This window comes from Loxodonta africana, chromosome 2 (assembly GCF_030014295.1).
Source record: "Loxodonta africana isolate mLoxAfr1 chromosome 2, mLoxAfr1.hap2, whole genome shotgun sequence".
In the NCBI taxonomy this organism is placed as follows: Eukaryota; Metazoa; Chordata; class Mammalia; order Proboscidea; family Elephantidae; genus Loxodonta; species Loxodonta africana.
Window position 1 is genome coordinate 68085595 of NC_087343.1, and position 27794 is coordinate 68113388.

Consider the following 27794-nt stretch of genomic DNA (forward strand, 5'->3'; position numbering starts at 1 on the left):
GGGGAATTGATTCATTTCCAAGCTGACTCAGTGCATGTTGTCAGCATTCAAGTCCTCACTGAGGGCCTCCATTCCTTGTTGACTGTTTGCTAGAGGCTGCTGCCCTTGGTTTCCTGCCATACCTGCCTCTCCTACATGGCAGCTTGTTTCATCAAAACTTGCAAGCTGAGAAGGCAATAGAGAGTCTACTAGCAAGACAGGAGTCACAATCTTTGTAATTTATTCAAAGTTACATCCCATCAACTTGGCTGTATTCTGCTAGTTAGAAGCAAGACACTAGGCCCAGCCCACATTTAAAGGGAAGGGAATTATTCTAAGGCATGAACACCAGGAAACAGAGATCATTGTGAGCCATATTAGCAGTATGTCTACCACAGTACATAAGAGGTTAGATATATATTGGAATTTACCTTAGTTTTTGACATTTATTTTTCATTCTGTTTAACTCATTCTGAACTCGAAGTCCACTAAAACCTCCTAATGGAACAGAACAACTGAATTCATAGAACATGAAGGTTTTCCTAGCTAGAAGTCTTTCCTGGGATCTGCATTTCACTAGAGAGTTTCAAAGACTGTTCCTAGGGGCTAGTTTTATAGAACTCTAAATAAGAACATAATATCTTAATGTAAGACTTGAAAAATATGACAGCATTATGTATTAGGTTTTCAGTACTCTATAAAGTTTTACACCTAATTTCTATAACTTTAAAAAATAAACCCCAGGTCTCCCACACAGAAATTCAAAAAGCTCTGAGCACTAGCCCAGTGGTTTGTAGGCTTTGGAATTTAATGACTGGGTAACAAAATTTGCAAGGAGGAAAAGGAAGCTATTTCTCTTTTTCTTTTTGTAAATTATTTTTTCCAAGTAAGGGCTTTTTTTTTTTTTTTTTAATATCACAGCTATCACAATCATTTAGAGAAAAAAAGAACATTGCATTCCATCTTCCTAGAAAAGTGAAGATAATACAAAAAAGACAGTTTTTTTTTTTTTTTAATGGGATAGATTTAGCTTGTGAAAAAACTCACTCTATGACCTCATATTCTAAAATCCCAAGTCTGAATTGCAAAGCAGAGCTAGTTCCAGGAGTTTTGAGTAAAAGCCTGTGGCCTGTAATTCACATCTCTAGTACCTCTTCAAAGTAATATGATCTAATAAATCTGACTTTGCAGTCTTTATAGCATTTTAACTAATATTTTCACATTGCAAATATTACTTTTCGACTCTTTGCTTACCAATTAAATCTCCTGATTGCTGACAACTGAAACCTTCTACCTCGTCTGCTGAGTGGCCACTGCTACCAGGCAAATGGCTATTCAGAGAGAGACCTGACATGCATTTGCAATATTTTGTCTCTTCCCTGGGAAGTGGGTCCTGGATTTTGTATGGCACGACCCAAGTGTCGCTTTGCGGCAATGGAAGGGCGAAGGCAGAGATGGATGATGCCTGATAAAATAAGCCTGATTGAGAAATGATAAAATATTTGAGACTTTCTTACAATGCAGTAAACAATGAGAAGGTAATAGTATAAATGAAAAAAGAGAAAAAAAGTCCTATTAAAAAATAGCAGAACAATCCAGCCTTAGTCACTATCAGATAGAATGGAAAGTTACACACTTAAAATATAAAACTATCCCACCATGGCTAAGGTGAGTATGAACTGCAAAGGCAGCATGCTCTATACGAAGGATCTAGATGCCTAGGGAATTACTCTCAGGGTCTTGTAGGTAGGTAGTTGAGTTACAGGTTGTAGCTCGCTATCCATGAGCTGACTATTGTTACTGACACCACTGGACCGTGTAGCTCTGCATAAATACACAAGCCCTCACCCCACATATCTGTATCTTGTTTTAGTAGCTACAGGAGCAACAGCGGTTAGAGGGGAGAAAGAGTGGATGAGGGAAGTGGAAGGGGAAGGGGATAAAAAAAGAAATATTGCTTCCATAGCATATCTACTCTCAGTAGCCTAAACTAAGTCATTTCCTGGAGGAAACAGTATTGTTTGGGATTATTGAGTAGTAGAATGTGATCTTATACTACTAGAATTCAGCTGCAGTGACTTGATTATTAAATAATGGTGAGAACTACACACACACACACACACACACACTCACACACACACCTTGGCCAAAAACAAATATACAGGTAATGATTTTTAGATATGTCCACAGATTCTTTGATTCTTCTCAGTTCAAAAGGTGGAGTCTGATTTTCCTTCCCTTGAATGAGGACTATGCTTATTATTTTTCTTCTAATGAACAGACAGTGGTGGAAGTAATAATGTATAACTTCCAAGATTGGGTCATAAACACATTGCGGCTCCTTTCTCATATTCTCCCTCACTCACCCCTAGGGAAGCCAACTGTCATGCTGAGAAGACGTATAAGCAACCCTATGGCGAGGTCCGCATGGTGAGGAACTGAGGCCTCCTGCCAACAGCCACAAAGGAGCTGAGGACTTCTAACAACAGCCTACGTGTGATTCATTTTAGAATTAGATCCCCAGCCCCGTTCAAGCCTTCATATGATAACAGCCCCAGTGACATCTTAATTGCACCCTCATGAGAGATCCTAAGTCAAAACACCTGGATAAACTGCTTCTGAACACTTCATCTACAGAAACTGAGATGGCAATTGTATGTTCTTTTAAGCCGCTAAGTTTGAAGCTGCTAAGTTTATTAAGTGAGGCAATAAATGTTTTTTGTTTTAGCTCCAACGTTAAATAACTAATGTATCTAATACTCAAAAGAGAGGGAATCAATTGTTTATTAGAAAATTCATTGATTAGAGTTCCATTTCTGTATTATCAACTCTACTCATGTGTTTCATGGAACTTTTCTGCCTTCAGACTAGCCAGTGGATAAAAAGGTGACTACATTTAATACAGACACTGGAATTTTTGCCTCTTTCATTTTTTGTAGCAAGAAGCTTAGCCCAGTAATTGAGAATCAAGTTGAATTAAAATTAATAATAGAAAAAAATGATCCTTTCTTGTTCAAATTATTTTTTTTAGCTATTAAATAAGCCTGTTTTCAGTTTTTCAATAATCTAATTTATACAATTCTTATGTCAAAGGTAGCAACATCCAATAACTTCATATTAGGAGAGATCTGGAATTATTAAAAGAAAAATTTAGAACTTGCTTTAGATGCGTTCAGTCTGGAATAGACTGATAGTTTCCAAATATGTTCAGGCCAAGAATGTTTTCTCTAATGAAACAATGCAGGAGAGAATAAAAAATTCAGAGCAGTCTTCCTCTACCTACATACAATCCTGTGAAATGCCTCTGTAATGTGGGGTACCTATAATACAATGTTCGGGATTTTTTCTTTTTTTTTTTTGAAATTTTCCAAGAAGGAGAAGACATAATAATTGCTTGCTCCCTCTGAAATATGTGACTAGAAGGTCTGACATCAATCAATCTGTTTGGCTGCCCTGGGGACTTGAAAGCCCTGGATATAGAGATTCCTGAACACTTAGAAACATGAGAAAAGCCTTGTTTTAAAGTTGGTCTGGCAAGGAGATTACCATATTACATGATTTTTTTTTTTTGGAAGTACCAAAGGGATGTTTCTCCCCACTTTGCCTTTTAAGATACCTTAAATGCTGACTTGAGCTATTGCAGCCTTTCAGGCATCGTGTTCAAATGTGACAAAGCCGAATGTTTAATACCCAAAGACTACAACATTTATCAGGCCCTTTTCCAACAGGACAGCCAGGAGAAACACACCAGCAAAATGTGGATAAGCTGTGAAGCAAGAATAGGAGGCAAGAAAATTGTGGCCTAAGGCAGTGATTCCAAACCTTGACACTGCCAATCCATGGCCAAGCTTTCCCTGGACCAGGGCTAAGTAAGAAGCATAATAGCAAGGAGAGAGGAGTTTTCAAGAAGAAAAATCTAGTCCGTTAAAACAGTTGTTTTAGTTTCCTAGGGGTGTTGTAATAAAACCCCACAAAGTGGGTGGCTTTAAAGAACAAATTTATTTTCTCACAGTTCTGGAGTCTGAATTCAGGATATCAGCAGGGCCATGCTCTCTCTGTCTGCTCTGGGGGAAAATCCTTCCTTGTCTCTTCCATCATCTGGTAGCCCCAGACGTTACTTGCACTTCCTTGACTTGTAGACGAATCTTCAGTGGTCTTCTTACCATGTGTCTCTTTTCCTCTTTTATTAAGAATTCACTCTGATTGGATTAGGACTTACCCTACTCTGGTATAACCTCATGTTAACTTCAATAATAACATCTTCAAAGACTCCATTTCCAAATAAGTTTACATTCACAGGTACCAGGGGTTAGAACTTCAGTGTGTCTTTTTAAGGGAAACAATTCAACCATAACAACAATTTTCTAATACGATTTTGTATTTCTCCTATTTGTTAGGGCAGTAGAATATCCTTTGTTATAAGAAATGATCGTTTTACTTGTATGGTTTATAAATGTTCTTCTTACTGTGAAAAAAGAATATAGCAGACTTTTGTGCTACTATCGTCTTCAAATTTTATTACTGGCCCATGAAATCCATGAGACTTCAAATGATTGACTGGTACTCAAAATTGTGAATATATGAATGAATAAAGCAGTCAATCAATCATTGAATAAATGAAAGCAACAGTGGTGAGAGGAGATGGGTGAAAGCTAAGGATAGGATCCAAGTCTTGGGCTCACGGAGGAAATTACAAGTGTCCAAACCACCTTTGGAATGGGATGTAGTGAGGAGACACTAAAGACAAATTTTGCTTCCACATATTTTACTAAAGGCTCTAGCCTCATTGTCTCTAAACGAATTAAATTTATGTGATTTCCAAGCCTCTCTCATTTGACCTGTAACAGGACATTTGCAAATTAAATCTGGGGTTGCAGATTCCATGTCCTTCGAGACAGAAGTAGTCTGAAGGGCCTTTTAGATCATTTATTTTCATAGATTTTGCTTGAGAACATCTTCTATATAACCCATGCTGTCCTCTGGCTTTTTAAAATCTACTCCATATAACTTTTCAAGTCACACAGTCCCTGAAAGATCTCCCGCTATTTAGGCCCCTTTGGGGTTTCTTTTGGAAGATTTTGGGCAGAAGAGGCATTTCCAGAAAAAACTGAAAAACAGTCCTAGTATTTATTGAATACCTACTATGTTTTAGATACCATTCTAAGTGCTTTCTATGTATTAACACAGTTAACCATCTGTGTGAGAGAGTTTCTATTATTAACTTTGGAATTATCGACTGTTGCAGCATAGCACTCTCAGAATTTTTTTTTCCACTTTATGCACAGTTATGTAATAATATTTGCCTCTTTTCTCCTCTAAATTTCAAACCTGGTGCCACTTTAGCCATTCCTATAGATCAGCTCATCCCTCATTCCGTTCCTGGTCACAGGAAATTTTAGGACACCTCAAGCATAGCTTAGAGAATTAAAATCCAGGCAGCCTGGCTTCTGGTTCTTCTCTGACCTTGGTTTTGAGCTCCGGGAATCATATTCTTGTCTTCTTCCTTGTGACCAAACCCTGGCTATCTTATCTTACCCACTGTATAAGTGTTTCCTTTGGTTTCTTGGATTTTTCTCCAGTTTTATGAGACTGAAAAAGCCACAGCCCAGCCCTAAAACCAGTAAGTAGTCCCTAACAAATTGTTGCTGTACTTCCCTTATGTCAACTGCTGACCTGCCTGAATTTCTGCCTGATGTTTATTCCTTGGAACTATGACTTGCTCTGCCTCAGGAAGCTAATCTAACCCCCAGGGAAGACCTTTCTCACTCCCATATGACATGTTCTTTTCCTGACCAGATCTTCAAATCCTTCTTCCTTCTTATTCCTTCCTTTAGGCAAAATGCCTCAAAATCACCAACCTTTGAGTAATTTCACTTACTGAATATACACAGGTTTATTGGTTTGTTGTTCTTTAATTTAATTTACATCTTTCAATATTAAGTTTAATTTCAATTTCTGAACACACTATTCTCATGAGAAAGTTAAGTCTCACCAGGTATGTTTTTTCCTTATTGTTTGTTTTCTCATTGATTAGGTTATAATCAAATGCAATGGTTGGGGGAATTTCCAGAAGAGAGAACAAATAGTTCATGTATTTTCAAATCTATTAAAAATTCAAAATACTGACAGTGGGAGGGAGGGGAAACATACTGATCATTTCAACTACTTATTTCAAACGAATATTTATTACATTATACAAGGGAGCCCTGGTGGGGGAGTAGTTAAGTGCTGAGCTGCTAACCAAAAGGTTAGTGGTTCAAACCCACTAGCTGCTATGAAGCAGAATAATGTGGCAGTCTGCTTCCATAAAGATTACAGTCTTAGAAACTCAGTGGGGCAGTTCTCTTCTGTCCTATAGGATCGCTATGAGTCAGAATTGACTTGACAGCAGTGGGCTGGGTTTGGACATTATACAAGGTCCTAAGATAGGTTCTGTTTGTTGTAGCTACTAAAAAAAAAAAAAAAAACAGAGAGAGAGATTGACCCCTTTTGCTAGATTTTCTTGATTTATGTATTAGATCGATAATATGAATACTATTATTTTTATATGGACAAATGTATAAATATGCATACTAGTAAACTATGGATGAACTTTTCAGAATTGAGTTTTAGATTCAAGTGAAAGCCCAATCAAAGAAGACTGGCAGTGCTTTGAGATGTTTATGATATCAGAATAGATACCGGTATGCCTTTGTCTCAGGTAAGCCCAAGATAAATTTCCCAGCCCTCCTCCCATGATCAAATAGTAATTCATTGACATTACTATATCATAATGCAAGATGTTCCTCTCTGGGTATCCATGTCGCACCTAGAAAGATGGATAGTGAATGGGGCAGGAAAGAAAGACAGGGAAGGATAAATGAGAGTCTGGAGAAAGAAAGAGGGGAGGAGAAAGAGGGAGAGAGAAAAGCATTACAGGAGAAAAACAGTTGCTGAGAAAAATGCTGGGTGAGGAAAAAGGAAATGAGGATGCTGGTAGAGGTAACACAAAACTGGAAGAAGGGCAAGGAATTAAAAGTGACATTTTAAGAAGAGAGAAGGAGTGAGGATCATTCATTCAGTTATTGAGCATCTACTATGTGCTAAGCACTGTGATAGGTCTTTTCTACAAGGTAAAGGAAAACATTATTTCCAACCTTAATAGACTTACAATCTGTTGGAAATAGTGCTGTTACCAATCACCAATGTGACACAAAGTGTCCTTGTCTTTTCCCGAGTAAGAATACACACGAAAGACAAACTTTATCTTCAGCAAGCTTTATTTTGTTTGAGTCAAGCAAAAGGAGTCAGTGTGGGACTAAGCCTTTCCAAAAAAACACTGACTCAAAAAGGAAGCAAGGCTAGGGCTTATATGGGTTCAGTGGAGACAAAAGGGTAATGAGTATTTACTTCTTTCAAGGGGCGGGTGCTTCTCAGAATGGCGATGCATGTTAATTAGGTTGCACGTGCTTCTGGAATCCAAAATGGAACACACCAATATTCAACATGGAGTCCGCTCAGCAGCCCTTGGCATCACTTATTATGGGATATAGAGCAAGTACACTGAAGTTTGGCACTACATCACCATCTTTGGAGAGCTTAGGAAGGTTAAAAAGCAATCACACTTTGTTCTTCTGTGCATTCGGGAGACTGTAAAGGGGGAAGGGACTAGAAAAACACTAAGGAGAAGATAGTAATTCACAGGTTGTTTCAACCTTATGTCATGTTGACAGGGTCCAGTTCCTGTTTACCCAACTTCTAGATGGTAATCTTTTAACAGCTCTTTTGTTCTGCTAGCACAGTTAACTCTATCTGTCTCAGTGCTAACTAGGGATGAAATTTAAATATTCTGATTACAGTTAGATGAATTATCTGCTGTTCCACTGGCTTTTTTCCATTACATGAAAGAAGAATTGTGAAGGACTATATTTTTTTTTGTAAAGGCGAGACAACAGAGACTTCTTAAAATAAGAAATAAACACAAAGGCATAGCAAGTTTCTACATATAAGAGATGATTAATGGTGCTAGGAAAACCTTTATTATCCCACATCTGCCCTTTGAAACTACCTCAATTTCCTGTGTGTCTAACCTCATTCCTATGGCCTAGGAGGATAGGGGGACACATCATTTTCCTGTCCCAGGTTTCTACTGGTCCATAAAATAGGAATCTCTGACTTCTTGCATGTAACAGATAGAAGTACCCAAACTTCCTTCTCACTTGTTTTTCCTTTTGTGAGAAACACTGAATTGTTTAACTGATGAGATAGTAAGAATGTGATGTCTTAGTTATCTAGTGCTGCTATAGCAGAAATACTACAAGTAGATGGCTTCAACAAAAAGAAATTTATTCTCTCATAGTCTAGTAGGCTACATGTACAAATTCACGGCATCACCTCCAGGGCAAGGCTTTCTTTGTCAGCTCTGGAGGAAGGTTCTTGTCACCAATCTTCCCCTGGGCTAGGATTTTCTCCGCACGGGAACCCCGGGTCCAAAGGATGGATTCTGCTCCCAGTGCTGCTTTCTTGATGGTATGAGATTCCCCCTCTCTGCAGTGCAGGCCACGCCCCAGGGAAACACCCTATACATTGGATCAGGGATGTGACCTAGGTAAGGGTGTTACAATCCCACCTTAATCCTCTTTAACATAAAATTACAATCACAAAATGGAGGACAACCACATAGTACTGGGAATCATGACCTAACCAAGTTGACACATATTTTGGGGGGACACGATTCAATCCATGACATATGACTTCCATTGATTCTAGTTTCTCTATTGTGTGTGGTTCTATGCTAAAGGTATTTATGTATGTATGGCCTATTACTCCTTGTCCCTACTCTTGGAAGGTATGAGACAAGCAGAGGTACTCCACGCAGCTGGGTGGTAAGTGCCTTCTCTGCACACTGATGCTCCCCTCAGATAGGTCCCAAGGTCTGAAGTCAGTGGTGTGGTGGGAGGCATGGTGAGGAGGAAATTCATTTTACCCCTGGATTCAAGCCAAATTCTCTAGTTCATCTCTATTCACAATAAAGTGAATATTTGTATCCTATTTACACCTATGTGTATTTTTTAATTGGTCTAGTACATTATTAATTTTCTTCCTCAAACCCCAACAAGGAGACTTTACTTTTAATAAATCTGTTATGTGGGAAGAGTGGCTTATTAATCTCAAGCATGCCATTAATTCCTTGGTTTGAAAGGGTATGTCAGTTTTCCCCCAGATAACAGGGTGCAGGTGGCCTGCAGGTAACCTACTAGTAAAGCAGAAAGAAAGGGAAAGCTGAGAGCTTCCAGTGCTGTGTAGGGCACACTGAGCAGTAGGGGCATCAGATGTCCTGAGGTGGAGGATAGAGGAGAGTTACACACTACCCAAACAATAAATAAATAAAAATTTGAGCTGATAATTTATGTCCCTCTAAAGTATTCCCTTTACCGAACTTAGTTAGGTTTATGCAGAGAGTAGGTATTATTCTAACCATTTTTATAGAAGAAGAACTTGAGGATTAGAGAAATTAAGTAGTTTGCCTAAAGTTACAGTTAAGCCATAGTAAAGCCATGATTCAAGTATCAATTAATCAATCCAGCCCTCTCCTCTCCAGGATGTCATGCCACTGTCTTCCTTTAATACTCCATTGTGATTGCCTGTTTCCCAAATCAGCAAAGGTTTCTAATCTCTTTCTCTTAAGAAATACACAATAAAATAAAAGTATGGCTTGTCTCAGGCCTTGTGTAGGTTGGAACATGAGGTAGTTAATTAAGTTGAACTAAGGGGTGACAAGAACTATTGACACTACTGGAAACTTATCTAACAAGATGTTTAGTTGAGACTCTCTGCCTCAATGTTGGCTGGAACTTGATGACAGTGGTGCCACCCCATACCTCATATACACACATCCCAAGTGAGGTGCTTGGCCTCCCATGCAGGACTTGCAAGAGTTGGCTAAAAATTGGTTTTTTCACCCTTAACCCCTCACTTGTACACCTCAAGGTTATAAAAGAGCTGGAGTTGAAGATGTTCAAATTGGAGGATTTCTTTGGGAAAAGTTATTGGTATTCTGTGAGTCTACCTGCACCCTAGTGGAAGAGTCCAGGTATAGTTGGAGAGGAGATAGAAGGGAAGGGGAGAGAAAGTAATCAATGACTGTCTTCCCCACTGCAGGCTGCAGAGCCCAAAGCAAACTCAGGCTTGGAAAGAGGTGAAGTTTTTACTGAAAAGGAAGATGTGTTGATTAATGTATTGGATTATTAATCACTAAATTGAAACTGTCCTTGGGAATAAAGTGACTGGATAATTTTTTATTATCTCAGTGTGCCAATTTACTGGCAGGAGATTTGGAGGGCAGGAAGACAAAAAGCTTGAAATACTTATTCACCTTTCTTTCCCTTTGCCAGTTGCCTAGGTTGACTGTGGTCCTTTACTGAGGGCCAGGTCTCCTTTTTGCAGCTCTCTACATACAGCTCCTCTTGCAAGGCAACAGCATCTTCCCCTTGCCTTTTAGATATAGAAGTAATAATTGTTCTTTACTGTTGCCAGCCCCAGGATACTGTACTATCCATTGGTTTCCTATATCCTCACACATCTGAAAACTGCATATCTATCGACAGTCCTCAGTTACCCAATTGGAGTGTGCCATTTGTTCCCTGCCAAGACCCTGACTGACACTGTAAGACAATTCATGGTATCTGCAGAAAAGTGAGAGAATTAATATCTTAAGCCAGACAGCAATCTATAGGTAATGTTTATAGGTAATGTTTTTGTGTATTAACACATGCTAAATCTGCAGGGAAGCAGGTATGTGTAGAAGAACACAAAAGATTAGGAGAATTTTACCAGACAGAATTTTCTGGTGGAAATCTGTCGGTGTAAGATAATATCCTAAGTGAGTTTTCTAGCTTAGCTAGAATAAAAATTCTCAATGTTGTGCAGGATCAGAAAAGGATCAAGAAGAGGGAAGCCATGACCTTATCAAGAATTAACTCACTCAGAAGAACCTGCCCACAGCCAGGGCCAGGTAGACAGGAAGAGTGCTGATCAACCAAGCTGACCTAGAAAACATTTCTCCCCCCTAGAAAATCCCCAAAGTAAATAAATAAAAAAAAAAAAACACACTGCAAGCAGAGAAAGCAGAGAAATTCATTTTAGCTGGGATTCAAGTTCAAAGGGTAAAACTGACTCCTATAATATATACAAAAATCTGAAAGGCATTGATAGAATTTTTTCTAAGTTAATCACTTGCAGATACGCTCTCTATATTATAGATCTGTAAACCCCAGGGTAATTCCTAGAATTGTAACACTTTAGAGTTGAAAGGGTCTTTAGAGGTGGTATAGTCAAGCCTCCTCAATCAACAAAGGAACCTCTTCTATTAAAACCTTACAGAAGACAGCCCCAAATGGTGGCTTAGTCAGATACACCATGCCAACTCTTACTGCAAAGACCTAATAAATAAAGTGAAACTTACAGATGAAAACTCTCAGCATCAAATGGTAGGATAAAGAATTATATCAAACACTGATTGAAAGGAGAAACTGAAAAAAAAACTGAGAACAAGAAGGGATACAGAGCAGAGGTGACCTGCCAGCTGGCCTAGAACAGCTTGGCCGTATGGAGACAAAGCCAGCAGTGATCCTGGGTGAGAAGCACAGGTAGACAACTTCACAGAATTTCCAGTAGGAGACAGCAAAACTGTGTAGACATACACAGAGTGAAACAAGCTGAGCAGACATGAACCAGATCTGAGGAGGTAAAGTAAAGAAAGGAGAGCAAGAGTTCCAGGGATCCTAGAGTTCACAGAGCAGGTAGGAAACCCAGATCCAGAGACATGACTACTCACCAGCAGTGGTCCCTGACATTAGGGTGAGTTGGTGCACACAGAGTATTACATCCATAGAGTGTCAGCAGGAGGTCCTCTACCTAACCAAACTCTGGGCAGCCACGCCCCTTGCACTGGGTCAGGGCCATGGCAGCCTGGGGAAAGGGAGCAGTTATTAAAGGTAGACAGAAGAATTCCCAGCACACCCATTTTTCTGGAAAATGTGGGGAATTTGTTTTCAGCTAGAGCCCCTTGGCCCCCAGAGCAAACAGTGATTTCACCAGAGGATACAACAGACAGGATATTCTGATCAGAATCTGCAGCCAGAGTTTTGTAGAAGGCAGTGGAAAGTGCAGACCTCTGAAGAATTCACTAACGAACATTTAAAGTGACCTCTGGACAGTTGCATTAACAGAGGCTGAAGACAGTGACACCGACATCTCTCTTTCCTGTCACACTGCCCCATCCCTAATGTACACTCAACCTCCTTTCAGATTCTCTCCCAGTTTTCTGTTTATTTCCATTATGCCACTCATAGCATTTGGGAATACATATGTTTATTTCTGGGATTGTTTGATCAATGTCTGTGTCCCTCATGGACCTTGTGAAGTCAGGGAAGGCCTACTGTGGTCAGCACTTGACCATGACCTCAGTTTCCACCTAGTACTTGGCCCAGCTGGTCACTCGCCACAACTTCTGCCCACCACACCACACAGCCTGCCACAGTGCCCACCCAGCGAGGGGCAGTGAAAGCTGCTGTGCTGCTGGTCACCCATCATACCCACCACCCAGTGCTCCTCCTGCCCAATGAGCAGCATTTCCCCAGACCAGTGATGAGCAGATTATGCCCATCCTACCTGTCCTGATATGCCAAAACAAAACAAAACAAAGAATCAGGACAAAACAAGCAAACATACAATAAATAAATAAATAAAATACCTTAGTGCCTCAGAGACAGCAGATAATAACAAATCATATGAAAAAACAGGATAAGATGGCCCCAACAAGTGAGCAGAATAAGGGGAAAGAAAACCTTCCTAAGGAAGAAATGATAATAGAACTACCTGAGAAAGAATTCAAAAGACTTGTATTTAGTATCCTCAAAGCAATCAAGGAAAATACAGAAAAAAGAAAAAAACTAGAAGAATTCAGGAAAACAATACAAAAACAAATGACAGACTTAATAGGCAGTTAGAAACCATACGAAAACAACACCTAGAAATTCAGAAGATCAATAATGTAGAATATCAGAAATAGATAACACAATGGAAAGACACAGAAGTAGAACTGAAGCAAAAGAAGAGTCAGCAAAACAGAGGACAAATCCCTTGATACTAATTTGTTTGAGGAACAATCAGAAAAAAGATTGAAGAACAATGAAGAAAGCCTAAGAGTTATGTGGGACATCATCAAAAGGAGTAATTTATGTATAACGGGAATTCCAGAGAAGAAGGGAAAAAAAAATACAGAGAGAATTTTTGAAGCTATATTGTCTGAAAATTTCCCAAATATCATGAAAGACGAGAAAGTTACCATCCAGCCAAGAAGCTCAGTGAACCCCATATGGTATAAAAAAAGGCTCCAAAAAAAAAAAAAAAAAATTCACCAAGACATATCATAATCAAACTTTCAAAAACCAAAAACAAAGAAAGAATTCTGAAAGCAGCTTGTGAAAAGCAAAATATCACTTACAAAAGGGCATCGATAAGCGTAAGTGCAGATATGTCATCAGAAACCATACAAGCAAGAAGGCAATGAGACGACACATATAAAATCCTGAAGGAAAAGAATTGCCAACAAACAATAATACATCCAGCAAAATTGCCTTTCAAAAATGATGGCAAAACTAAGATATTCCCAGATAAGCAGAAACCAAGGGAATTTTTAAAAACCAAACCTTACAAGAAATATTAAAGGGAGTCTTTCGGATAGAGAACCAATGACATCAGACAACAACCTGAGATAAAGACACACGACAATATCAGGCAGATAACAACCCACATAAAGACTTCACAAAAGCAAAAATAAAGCTAAAAATTTGACTACAGGAAAACAGAGGAGTTACGCTGTAAATGACGACAACCTCAAAACAAAAAGTAGGATTAAAAGATATTGTTACAGAACTTCCGTATAGGGAGGAAGTCAAGGCAATTTCAAGATATAACAGACTGATTTAATTTTAAGGTAAACTTCAGGGTAACCACAAAAAAAAGGAATAAAACTACTCACCAAAATAAAGAAGAAAATCAAAAGGATTCAGTAAGCACACACACACACAGAAAAAAAAAAAAATGATTGATGGGAAAAGAAAAGAACTCAATACAGAAAATTAAGAGGAACAAAGGAACTGCGAACACTACACAAAAAAAGCACAACAAAATGACAGCAATGAATCACACAGAATGTAAATGGAATAATGCACCAGTCAAAAGACAAAGAGTGGCAGAATGGATTAAAAAATGACCCATCAATATGTTGCCTACAAGAGATACACCTTAGACACAAAGATGTAAACAAGTTAAAAATCAAAGGATGGAAAAATATATACTAATCAGACAGTAACCAAAAGAGCAGGAGTAGCAATAATAACTTCAGATAAAATAGACTTTAAGTCAAAACCTATTATAAGAGAAAAAGAATGGAATTATATCATAATAAAAGGGTCAATCCACCAAGAATATATAATAAAAATAGAAGTTTATGCAGCCAATGACAGAGCTCCAAAATGCAAGAAACAAACCCTAACAGAATTGAAAAGAGAAATAGGCAGTTGAACAATAACAGTAAGAGACTTTAACACACCACTTTCAATGATGGACAGAACAACTAAAAAGAAACTCAATAAAAATACAAAAGATCTAAATAACACAATAAACCAACTTGACCTCATAGACATATACAGAACACACCACCCCAGAATGGCACTGTACACATTCTTCTCCAATGCACAAGGATCATTTTCCAGAAAAGATCGTATTCTAGGACACAAAACAAACCTCAACAAATTAAAAAACATGGACATAATACAAAACAACTTTTCTAACCATAATGCTATAAAACTAGAAATTAATAACAGAACAAGGAAAAAAAATTAAAGACATGGAAACTGAATAACAGCCTACTTAAAAAATACTGGATCGTTGAAGAAATTAAAAACAAAATTAAAAAATTACTAGAATCAAATGGGAACGAAAACACAATATACCAATACCTCTGAGATACAACAAAAGAAGTACTCAGAGGAAAATTTATAGCAATAAGTGCACACATCAAAAAAGAAGATGCAAAATCAAGAACTTAACCTGACCACTTGAACAAATATAAAAGGAACAGCAAAACAAGTACACAGTCACCAGAAGAAAGGAACAAAAACAACAGAGCATAAATAAATGAAATAGAAAAACAAATAGAAAGAATTAACAAAAGTAGAAATTGGTTCTTTGAGAGGATCAATAAAATGGACAAACCACTGGCCCAACTGACAAAGGAAAAAATGAGAAAATGCAAATAACCAAAATGAGAACTGAAACGGATAACATTACAACAGAACCAACAGAGATAAAGAGGATCGTAACAGAATGTTAAGAAAAATTGTACTCTAACAAATTTGAAAACCTAGAAGTGGACAAATTTCTAGAAACACACTATCTACCTAAACTAACACAAACAGAGGTAGAAAATCTAAATAGATCCATAACAAAAGAAGAAATTGAAGATGTCATTTTAAAAAGACTCCCAACAACAAAAAAGCCCAGGCCCAGATGCCTTCACTGGAGAGTTCTACCAAACATTCAGAGATGACGTCAATTCTACTCGAACTACTTCAGAACGTAGAAAAGGAAGGAAAAGTCCCTAATTCATTCTATGACATCAGCATAATCCTGATACCAAAGCCAGGAAAAGATACCACAAAAAAAGAAAATTACAGACCAATATGCATCATGAACAAAGATGCAAAAATTCTACCCAACAGAATACAGTAGCATATCAAGTAATAACAACACATCACAATCAGGTGGGATTCATACCAGGGATGCAAGGGTGGTTCAACATTAGAAAATCAATCAACACAATTCACCACATAAATAAAACAAAGGAAAAGAATTACATTATCAACTCAGTCAATACAGAAAAGGCATTTGATAAAGTCCAACACCACTTCATCATAAAAACTCTCAGCAAAATAGGAATAGAAGGGAAATTCCTCAGCATAACTAAGGACATATATGCAAAACCAGTGACCAACATTATTCTCAACAGAAATCAAAAGCATTCCCCTTGACAACAAGAAATGAGACAAGGATACCCTTTATCACCACTCTTATTCAGTATTGTACTCAAAATCCCAGCCAGAGCAATAAGGTAAGAAAAGGATATAAAGGGCGTCCAAATTGGTAAGCAAAAAGTAAAACTATGCCTATTTGCAGATAACATGATCTTATACAGAGAAAATCCCAGAGATTCCACAAGAAAGTTATTGGCACTAATAGAATGGCAGGGTACAAGATCAACATACAAAGATCAGCTGGATTCCTCTTTACTAACAAGGGGAACTCTAAAAAGGAACTCAAGAAAACAATACCATTTATAAAGTCCCCAAAAGGGATAAATATCTAGAAATAAATTTAACTAGGGATGTAAAAGACTTACAGAAAGAAAACCATAAAACTCTACAGCAAGAAAACAAAAGAGACATATATAAATTCAAAAACACCACGCTCATGAATTAGAAGACTAAACATTGTGAAAATGTCAGTACTATCCAAAGCGATCTATAGATATAATGCAATTTCAATCCAAATCCCAACAACATTCTTTAAAGAAATGGGAAAACTAATCTCCAACCTTATATGGAAATGAAAGAGGCCCTAAATAGCTAAAGCATTATTGAAGAAGAATGAAGTAGGAGGCCTCAGACTTCCCAGTCTCAGAGCTTACTGTAAAGCCATGGTACAAAAACAGACACATAAACCAGTGGAACAGAATTGAGAACACAGAAGTAAATTCATCCAGCTATGGGTAGCTGATCATCGACAAAGTGTCAAAGTCCATTCATGGGGAAGAGATAGTCTCTTTAATGAATGACTGGCAAAGCCTGATATCCATCTGTCAAAGAAGGAAACAGGGTGCATGCCTCACACCATACAAAAAAACTAACTCAAAATTAATCAAAGACCTAAATGTTAAACATAAAACTATAAAGTTCCCTGAAGATAACATAGGGACATAGCTAGGGGTTCTAATTTATGGCATAAATATACTATCAAACATAACTAAAAATGCACAAACAATAGAAGATAAACTAGATAACTGGGACCTCCTAAAAATCAAGTACTTATGCTTATCAAAAGTCTTTACGGAAAGAGTAAAAAGAGAACCCACAGACTGGGAAAAAAAATTGGCAACAACATATCCGACAAGGGTCCAATCTCTAAAATATATAGAAGACTTCAACACCTCAACAACAAAAAGAAAAACAATCCAACCAAAAAATGGGCAAAGGACATGAACAGACACTTCACCAAAGAAGACATTCGAGCAGCTAAACAACACATGAAGAAATGCTCACGATCATTAGCCATTAAAAAAAAAAACAGATACAAATCAAAACTATAATGAGATACTATCTCACCGCTGTAAAAATGGCACTGATCCAAAAAACAGAAAACAACAAATGCTGACAAGGTTGTGGGGAGATTGGAACTCTTATACACTGCCGGTGGGATTGCAAAATGGTACAACCACTATGAGAAATGGTATGGCACTTCCTCGAAAAGCTAGAAATAGAAATACCATATGATCCACCAATCTCACTCCTAGGTATATATTCTAGAGCAATAAAAGCAGTGACACAAATAGACATATACACTCTCATGTTCATTGCAGTATTATTCACAATAATAAAGAGATGGAAACAACCTAAGCATCCATCAACAGATGAATGGATAAACAAAATGTGGTACATTCATGCAACTGAATACTACACAATGATAAAGAATAATAACGAGTCCATGAAGCATCATATAACATGGATGAATCAGAAGAACATTATGCTGGCTGAAATAAGTCAGTCACAAAAGGACAAATATTATATGATACCACTTCTTTAAAAAAAATAGGTTTATACACAGAAAGCAATGTTCTTTGATGGTTACCAAGGATGAGAGAGGAAGGGTGACAGAATCACTTACTAGATAGTAGACATATATTAATTCTGGTGAAGGGAAAGGCAATACACAATATGGAGGAAGTCAGTACCTCGTGGCCAAGGTAAATGAAGACAGAGAGGTATGTAAGAATAAAGGACAACTATGGTAAATGTGGAAGGAAGAAGGATCAGGCAGCCTATGTCTGAAAAGAATTAGCTGGTGAAAACCTTACGAATAGCGGTGGAACATTGTCTGATATAGTGCCAGAATATGAGACCCTCAGGTTGGAAAAAAAAAGTTGGAAGGCACTCAAAATATGACTGGGGAAGTTCTTCCTCCTCAAAGTAGAGTCAACCTTAATGATGTGGATGGAGTCAAGCTTTTGGGACCTTCATTTGCTGATGTGGCATGACACAAAATGAGGAGAAACAGCTGCAAACCTTCATTAAGTGTCTGAATGTGGAATGTACAAAGGATGAAGCTAAGAAAATTGGAAATCATCAAAAATGAAATGAAATGCATAAACATCGATATCCTAGGCATTGTTGTTGTTGTTAGGTGCCATCAAGTTGGTTCCAACTCCTGGCAACCCTATGTACAACAGAACAAAACACTACCTGATCCTGTACCATCCTCAAAACCACTGCTATGCTTGAGCCCCTTGTTGCAGCCACATTGATATCCTAGACATTAGTGAGAAGAAATGGACTGGTATTGGCCATTTTGAACTGGAGAATCATATGATCTACTAAGCTGGGAATGACAACTTGAAGAAGAATGACTTAGCACTCATTGTCAAAAAGAACATTTCAAGATCTACCCTGATCTACAATGCTGCCAGTGATAGCATAATATCCATATGCCTAAAGGAAGACCGGAAACTCTGGTGGCGTGGTGGTTAAGTGCTATGGCTGCTGACCAAAGGGTCAGCAGTTTGAATCCGCCAGGCGCTCCTTGGAAACCCTATGGGGCAGTTCTACTCTGTCCTATAGGGTTGCTATGAGTTGGAATCAACTCGACGGCACTGGGTTTTTTTTGTAAAGGAAGACCAGTCAATATGACTATTATTCAAATTTGACCACCAACCACTAAGGCAAAAGATGAAGAAATTAAAGACTTTTACCAACTTCTGTGGTCTTAAGTTGATCAAACATGCAACTACAATGCGTCGATAATTCCTGGCAATTGGAACGTGAAAGCTGGAAACAAAGAAGGATTGGTAGTTGGAAAATATGACCTTGGTGATAGAAACCATGCCAGATATCGCATGATAGAATTTTGCAAGACAAACTTCTTCATTGCAAATACCTTTTTTCACCGACATAAATGGCAACTATACACATGGACCTCGCCAGATGGAATAAACAGGAATGAAATAAACTACGTCTGTGGAAAGAGACAATGGAAAAGCTCAATATCAGCAGTCAAAACAAGGCCAGGGGTTGACTGTGGGACAGACTCTCAATTGCTCATATACAAATTCAAGTTGAAGCTGAAGAAAATTAGAGCAAGTGCATTGAAGCCAAAATATGACCTTGAGTGTATCCTACCTGACTTTAGAGATCATCTCGAGAATAGACTGAATGCATTGAACACTAATAACCAAAAAAAAAAGACCAGACAAATTGTGGGATGACATGAAGGACATCATACATGAAGAAAACTAGAGGTTATTAAAAAGACAAAAAAGAAAGAAAAGACCAAAATGAATGTCAGAAGAGCTCTGAAACTTGCTCTCGAACATCAAGTAGCTAAAGCAAAAGGAAAAGTGATGAAGTCAAAGATCTGAACAGAAGATTTCAAAGGGTGGCTCGAGAAGACAAACTAAAGTATTATGATGACATGTGCAAAGACCTGGAGATAGAAAACCAAAAAGGAAGAATGCACTTGGTGTTTCTTGAGCTAAAAGAATTGAAGATTTGCCTTGAGCTGCAATACTGAAGGATTCTACAGGGAAAATATTAAATTACGCAGGAAACACCAAAAAAACATGGAGGGAATACACAGAGTCACCATACCAAAAAGAATTGGTCGACGTTCAACCATTTCAGGATGTTGCATATGATCAGGAACCAATGATGCTGAAAGAAGAAGTCCAAGATGCACTGAAGGCATTGGTGAAAAACAAGGCTCCAGGAACTGAAGGAATAGCAATTGAGATGTTTCAACAAACAGACACAGAGCTGGAAGTGCTGACTCATCAATGTCAAGAAATTTGGAAAACAGCTACTTGGCCAACTGACTGGGAGAGATCCATATTATGCCTATTCCTAAGTAAAGTGATCCAACCAAATGTGGAAATTATTGAACCATATCATTAATATCACATGCAAGTAAAATTTTGCTGAAGATCATTCAAAAGTGGCTATAGCAGTATATCGACAGATAACTGCCAGAAATTCAAGCCGGATTCAGAAAAGGATGTAGAATGAAGGACATCATTATTGATGTCAGATGGATCTTGGCTGAAACCAGAAAATACCAGAAAGATGTTTTCCTGCGCTTTATTGACTACGCAAAAGTATCCGACTATGTGGACCGTAGCAAGCTGTGGACAACATTGTGAAGAACAGGAATTCCAGAATACTTAATTGTGCTCATGAGGAACCTGTACATAGATCAAGAGGCAGTCATTCAAATAGAACAAGGGGATACTGAGTGGTTTAAAATCAGAAAAGGTGTGTGTCGGGGTTGTATCTTTTCACCATACTTATTCGATCTGTATGCTGAGCAAATAATCCAAGAAGCTGGACTATATGAAGAAGAACAGGGCATCAGGATGGGAGGAAGACCCATTAACAACCTGCAATATGCAGATGTCACAACTTTGCTTGCTGAAAATGAAGAGAGTTGAAGCACTTACTGATGAAGAACAAAAACCACGGCCTTCAGTATGGATTCACGTCAACATAAAGAAAACAAAAATCCTCACAACTAAGCAACATCGTGATAAATGGAGAAAAGATTGAAGTTATCAAGGATTTCATTTTACTTGGATCTACAATCAACACTCATGGAAACAGCAGTCAAGGAATCAAAAGATGTATTGCATTGGGCAAATCGCCTACAAAAGACCTCTTTAAAGTGTTTTAAAGTAAAGATGTCACCTTAAAGGCTAAGGTGTACCTGACCCAAGCCATGATGTTTTCAATCACCTCATATGCATGTGAAAGCAGGAGGACGAATAAGGAAGACCAAAGAAGAATTGAGGCCTTTGAATTGTGGTGTTGGCAAAGAAGATTGACTATACTGTGGAGTGCCAAAATAACAAAAAAAATCTGTCTTGGAAGAATTACAACCAGAATGCTTCTTAGAAGCAAAGATGGCGAGACTACTTCTTACATACTTTGAACATGTTATCAGGAGGGATAAGTCCCTGGAGAAGGATATCATGCTTGGTAAAGCTGAGGGTCAGCTGAAAAGAGGAAGACCTTCAATGAGATAGACTGACATTGTGGCTGCAACAATGAGCTTAAGCATAACAATAATTGTGAGGATGATGAAGGACCAGGCAGTGTTTAATTCTTTTGTACAGAGGGTAGCTATGTGTTGAAATCCATTGGATGGCACCAAACAACCACAGAGTAAATGCTGGAGCACTGGTGGTGCAGTGGTTAAGAGTTACAGCTGCTAACCAAAAGTCTGGCAGTTCGAAACCACCAGCTGTTCCTTGGAAATCCTGTAGAGGAGATCTGCTCTGTCCTATAGGGTCGCTGTGAGTCAGAACCAACTAGACGGCACATAACACCAACAACAACACAGTAAATGCTATAACATATTCAGTTCTGCAACAGCAGTAATAACAACCAAAAATTTGTGAGTGGTTACATCGGTAGATATTTATGCTATATAGGTGTAGAAGGGCATATGGGAGTACATGCGTGTATATATATAGGTATAGTTGTGGGCATTTGTATATACATATTTGTATATGCTACATATATATTCATATATATATACACACACACATATATTAAAGCACATAGGGGTCACAGTTATGAAAACTTCCTAGACATATTCAAACACTTCATGGGACTGAGTTACTGGGTTTGAAGTCTCAGGCCATAGTCTTGGGGGACATCTAGGTCAATTGGCATAACATAGTTCACAAAGCTAACGTTCCACGTCCTAGTTTCTCGAGTAGCATCTGGGGTCTTAGAAGCTTGTCAATGGCCATCTAAGATACAACTATTGATCTCCTCCCATTTGGCAAAGGGGAGTGAAGGAAACCAAAGACTCAAGGAAACAATTAGTCCAGAGGACTAATGGCCCACAGGAGCCATAGCCTCCTCTAGCCTGAGACCAGAAGAACTAGATGGTACCCAGCCACCACTACCAACCACTCTGACCAGGGACACAATAGAAGGTCCCATTTAGAATGGGATAAAAATGTAGAACAAAACTCAAATTCTTAAGAAAGATCAGACTTACTGGATTGATAGAGACTGAAGGAACCCCCAAGATTATTGCCCTAAAATACAGTTTAATCTGCAACTGAAGTCACTGCCAGAGGTCACCTTTCAACCAAATAATATATTGGGCTATAAAATTAAATAGTAACACCCATAAGGAATGTGCTCATTAGAAACAATTAACTATACAAGACCAAACAGGCAACATTTGCCCAAAAGCAAAGATGAGAAGGCAGGGAGGGGCAGGGAAATTAGATGGATGAAAATGGGGAAAACAGAGTGGAAACGAGAAGAGTGCTGACACATTACGGGGATAGCAACCAATGTCACAGAACAATTTGTGTATGAATTGTTGAATGAGAAACTAATTTGCTGTGTGAGCTTTCACCTAAATTACAATAAAATGTTCCAAGAAAGAAATAAATAAGACAGAGTGAAAATTAAAACCATGGTTTTGGAGAAGATATTTGTACTTCATATATCCAACAAAGGACTTGTATCTCAAGTATATGAAAATATCATCTAAACAATAAGATAAAGCAGATCATGCAACAAGAATCTGGAGAAAAATGTAAACAAACCCTTCATAAAAGAGCATATCCAAATAGTCAATGTACATATGAAAAGGCACTCAGTGTCCTAAGTCATCAGGCAAATGAAAATTGAAAGCCCAAAAGTGAAACCTTTCCACATCCATCAGAACAGCTAAAATGAAAAAGATGGGAAATACCAAAGATGGCTAGAATCAAATGTTACTCTCACATGCTGCAAATGGGAGCATAAATTGGTATGAACCTCCTGGAAAAACTGTTTGGCAGTATTAACTTAAACTGAACTTGTTCCTACCCTATGATTTAGCAATTCCACTACTAGACAAACCCACAGAAATGAGGACATACATTCACCAAAAGTCACGTACAGGAATGTTCAGAGTAGCATATTAGTAATATCCTAAATCTAAAAACAACCTGAATGTCCATCAGCAGGTGAACAGAGAAACAAATTGTGATATTTTTATACAATGGAATTTCAGACAGTAAAGAGATGAATGAGTTATACATGATGGCGTGAATAAATATCACAAAGATAATGTTGAATGAAAATAAGCCAACACAAAAGAGTAAACATCATTTAATTCCATTTATTTAAAGTTGGTGCACAGACACAATTATAAGTCAAGGTAGCATTTCTCTTAGGAATGGGATTCTGTGGTTTCAAGGGCTCTGATGGTGTTCTTCTTCTTGATCTGGGTGCTAGTCACATGAATATGTTTTCTTTATTAAAATTTATCAAGATGTACAGTTACAAATATTTCACATTTCTGTTATATTTCAATTAAAACTTCCATTAAAAAGAAAAATTGAAGAACAAAAACCATACAGCCTTTCTACTTTGCAAAGTAGTTCACTCCATTACAGAAAGCCTTATTGTTAGAAAGTTCTTTCTTATGTTAAGTAGTGGTTTTCCAAATTTCTTATAATTGGAACCCTTTAAAAAATGAATATTTAAATCCAATCTAAAATATAAAACAATATGAAATAGATAAAAGCAGAGTTCTCATTAAAGAATGGGTTCTGAAACCTACCTCAGGGAATATAGTTTGAAATCCTCTATATCATATTGTGCTTCCTTTTTTGACTCTCTGGAGCCGCAATATCTCACTAACACCCACAATTCTTTCATCTGTTGACCTTCTCCATTGTCTGCCTAGGTCTATTTAACAACAGATCTTTAACAATAGATCTGTCTTGGCTCCCACTTCCAGGATGTAATGCATTACTAGGGAAATCATGCATTCTCAAACATTTGCGATCTCGACTAGGCTCACAACACTACTTAGTAATTATTAGTTCCTAAAAAAATCAACTCTTCCTTTCTCAGAGCAGCAGTTCCAAACTCTATTGTTCTCCTCAAACACTTTACTCATTTCTGTCTTCTCCACTTTGGCAGATGACATAATCGCCTTACTGTTCCACTACTTCATGTGCTCTTACCCCCATAGCTCCAATTATGACTAATACAAGTTTACACACCACAGTTCCATGTTAATCTCCAGACTTTCATTTCTATTTAGATATCCCACAATTTCCTCAAATCCTGAGAAAGAACAAACTTAAACTCATTTTCTCTTACATGCCAGCTCCTCCAATAGTCTCTGTTCAGGTTAACATCATCATCACCATCTACATGATGTCCCAGAATGGAAATCTCAGCCTATATGCAATTCCAACTTTCTGCTTACTCCTACACCTAATAAATTAAAAGAAAGAAAGAAGGGAGGGAGGGAGTGAGGGAAGAAGGGAGGGAGGAAGGAAGGAAGAAAAAAATCAGAGCCTCGAATTTGGTGCATCAGACTGCCATGTTTCCTCAGCCTGTATTGCCTGGAAACACAAAAACCTCCTAACCAAGCTCCCTGTCACCAGATTGTCATCACTCCAATATGCCCTCCAGAAGTCAGAATCAATTATGCCACTCCCTGCCCAGACATTTAATGGATTTGTGTAAGCTGTAAAATAAATCCAAGACTCCTTAGTAAGCCCCAACTTATTTTTTCAGTTTCAATTATTATTTCTTCCATATGTACTAAATGCCTCACTTTTGGCTAAACATAGCATCTCCTGTCATAACCCTGTGATTTTGCACATGCACTTTCTTCTGTGTTATGTGTTTTCCCCACTTTTCTTTGTAAAGCGCTACTCATTTTGAAGACTCAGCTGAGTTACATCAGCTGTAAAGCCTACCCTCATGACCTCCCTCCAAAGTTGATTATTCTTCTTTTGTGCTGAGCACTCGAACATGATCCCATGTACAGATTATATTCTACCCCACAAAAGTTATGTTGAAGTCCTAACCCCTGTATCTGTGAATGTGAACCTGTTAGGAAATAGGGTCTTTGAAGATGTAATCAGTTATGTTAACGTAAGGTCATACTGGAGTAGGATGTGTCCAAATCCTACATAACTGGTGTCCTTATAAAATAGAAGATACACAGAGACAGAGAGACAATGGCCATATGAAAATGTATTTACGAGCCAATGGTTATCAGGGTCCTTCAGAAGATAGGAGAGACGCATAGAACAGTTTCTCTCTCAGAGCCCTCAAAAGGAATCAACATGGCTAATACCCTGATTTGGACTTCTAACTTCCAGAATTGTGAGACATAAGTTTCTGTTCTTTAAAGCCATCTGTTTTGTGATATTTTGTTATGGTAGCCCCAGGAAGCTAAGACAATCCCTTTACCCATTATAGTCTATAGAAGTCATAGCCATATGTAGCACAAATGGAATCTTTTAGATTTAAGAGACAAAAAGAATATATAGAAAACACACTGAGTAGTTTTTAGAATTCTTCAGAAATGAAAGAACCGGGTTTGAAAACAGTCTTTAGTTAGGAGGTCTTCATAGCTTGAAAACAGTCATGAATAAAGAGTTCTTCATAGCAGTAAGGATCACAGAAAACAGAAAAATCATGTAACAACCAATAAGGAAAGGGCTGCACTGTCACTATATTGAACAAAGGGCACCCCAGTTTGCATCAGCGCCAGCTCTGAACAATGGCTCTCCCCACCAGAACTATTCCTTTCATTGTCCTGGAAACTTGATATTACTACTGTCACAGCAGCTGCCACCATTCCAGAATGGCTTCTCATCTACATCTGTTTCTTTGTGTCACTAGCTTCCATTTCAAAGACGAGAGTGGATGCCTCTTTTGGGATGAGTGTAGGTCTCCTGCCCACCCCAAGCTCCAAGGGAGGATAGAAAAGCAAGTATTTGAGGTTGTTAGCATTTATGGGGAGAGGTAAGGAGCCTAGGTGATGCAGTGGTTAAGAGCTCAGCTGCTAACCCAAATGTCAGTGGTGAACCCGCTAGCCACTCCAAGGGAGAAAGATGTGGAAGTCTGCTTCCGTAAAGATTACATACAACCTAGGAAACCCTATGTGGAAGCTCTACTCTGTTCTATGGGGCCACTATGAGTCAGAATCTACTCGATGGGAATGGGATTTTTTTTTTTTAAGTGAGAGGTAAGTTTTGCCTCTGCATAAGACTGATATATATAATCAGGAAGGCTTCAGATTATAAGAAAGTAAGTAGTGCAAGTATCCACTTTGGCTATTGGATGAATTAAAAACTTAGTTCTCCAGCTGCACTAGTCATATTTCCAGTGCTCTATAGATGGATGACGTGGTTTCCATAGTGTAATGGTTATCACCTTCACCTCACACACGAAAGGTCCCCGGTTCGTAACCAGGTAGAAACAGCTTTCTTTGGAAACCCTGGTGGCATAGTGGTTAAGTGCTACAGTTGCTAATCAAAGGGTCAGCAATTCAAATCTGCCAGGTGCTCCTTGGAAACTCTATGGGGCAGCTCTACTCTGTCCTATAGGGTCACTATGAGTCGGAATTGACTCGATGGCACTGGGTTTGATTTTTATAGATAGATGTAGGAGCTCTGGTGGCACAATGGTTAAGTGATTGGCTGCTAATAGAAAGGTTGTCAGTTCTAACCCATGAGTAGCTCCACAGGTGAAAGACCTGGTGATCTGCTTCTATAAAGATTACAGCCAAGAATATTTTATGAGGCAGTTCCACTTTGTTGCATGGGGTTGCTATGAGGCAGAGTCAACTTGGTGGTATCCATGAACAACAGGCAGATGTGCTAGTAGCTTCCACAGTAGACGGTGCAGAAATAGAACATCTCCATCGTCACAAAAATTCTGCTAGAAAGTGCTGGTTTAGACAAAACTTCTTTTATTAATGAACAAACTTAGGCCCCACGAGGTTAAGTGATTTATCAAGGTCACAAAGCCAGTTAGGGTCCAGGTGAAAACTAGTATCAAATTCTTGGATTCTTTTTGTATTTTTCTATCTATTGCAGCTTATTGTTTTTTTCACTTATAGTTGTAAATGCTGTTAGGTTTGTTTTGTGGTTCATTTTCCAACATCTTTTTTTTATTCCAAATCTGGGGTTCATTGTATTAATTTTAAGAGCTGGGAAGTTTCGTAAAAAGCTTTTATGACTATAAAGACAGTAGCAGCAATGAATTACAACGTGTTTTCTGATTCTATCTTCAAATTATTTGTGACATAGAATACATACAGAATAGTCTTGAAATTTTTCTTAGCCAGTCATAGTAAAAGGACAAAACTTATGAAAGGTTAAAAAGAAGTACTACATCTCCAGCATCATTGCCTAGAGTCTGGATTCCTGCCAAGATCTGCAGAGTGGCAGAAGTATTTTCAGGCACAGTCAACAAGTCGATCTCTGGCATGCAATGCTACTCTTCAAGCATCTCCCAAAGGCTAAAAATAGCTAGAGGAACAGATCCAAGAGAAATATTTATAGCCACACCCACTCAAAGACTCTGGCTCTCTTCCTGCTTGGACACATACTTAGTGGTGCCACTCATGACTGTAGGTGTTGCAGAGTACACACCCAGCCTCTTCCGTGAGTCTTCAAAGGA